Source organism: Cynara cardunculus, unplaced genomic scaffold (genome assembly GCF_001531365.2).
Source record: "Cynara cardunculus var. scolymus isolate 2C unplaced genomic scaffold, CcrdV1 Un_Scaffold_609, whole genome shotgun sequence".
In the NCBI taxonomy this organism is placed as follows: domain Eukaryota; kingdom Viridiplantae; phylum Streptophyta; class Magnoliopsida; order Asterales; family Asteraceae; genus Cynara; species Cynara cardunculus.
The window spans coordinates 55,338-56,466 of record NW_020200593.1 but is presented as its reverse complement, the minus strand read 5'-3'; positions in this window follow the sequence as shown (position 1 = coordinate 56,466).

The window sequence follows — 1,129 nt, the reverse complement described above, 5'->3', positions numbered from 1 at the left end:
TATATATATGTATATGCATGGCTAACAATACTATAGACTATAATATATGACCTAAAACACTATATATACAAATACTTATATGTATTATGGCCTATGACAAATCATTGAAACCCATCAAGGCCTATTAGAATCCACCAAGGTCTAGGACAACTCGTTAGAACCCATGACCAACTCATCACAACCAAATATGACCTATTGAAAGAACAACCCACTAAAATCTATGTTAACAAATTAAAAATATGAATGGTACCAATGGAATTCAAATCTTTTTTATTAAATATAATAGATCAACGATAATATATATAAATATATATATATATATATAGGGAGGTTAAAGTATATATATATATTGGTTATATATATTATAGAGATGGATTATGCGTAGAAACCTTTAATAATCAATAAATTAAATAAAAAATGTAATTTAAAATTTGTCGATGGATCAAACAACTATTGTCGTCAATTTTGGTATATACTAGCATCAAATCTTTGTTTTTCACTAGTTATTCCCTTGCTAATTATAATCCGTCAATATTTTTTTTGATATGCACGCACGATTGTAGTTTTCTCCTCAGTGATCCCTTGGTAATATCCGCTATCCATACTCTGATTTCTAGTAGTATTTGTTTTTCACGAAAGAGAGCTAAACATAATTTGGTTAAAAAGTTTTCATCTCAATGGGTTCCAAAATTGACATTAGGCTATTCAAATTGTCTAAAACTATGATTTTTTAGTCTTTTTTGTTAATTGTTTGGTTTTTTGCTGTCATTCTCATGATATTTATTTTATAATTCATGTTATTAAAAATGAAAAAGAATGGTTATGTTGGCATAGCTAATCTAGTTGTGCCCTCTTGTAGATTTGGGTTTAGACTATCAAAGTCATTAATTAATTAATTATAAAGTGGAGGGTTATAGTCATTATATTGGTTCTTTGTTTTGGTTGATGATATGATTCTTAAAGAATTCAAATGATGTTGTTTGCAGAATAAAAAATTATGAAAAGTTTTTAAGGTAATTAATGAATATAAAAAGAAGGGGAAACATTAATTAATTAATTAAGCAGTGAGTGGAGTTTGAGTTTTAGTTTAGATGAGGGGATTATAAATTATAATTAACCCTAACTATTT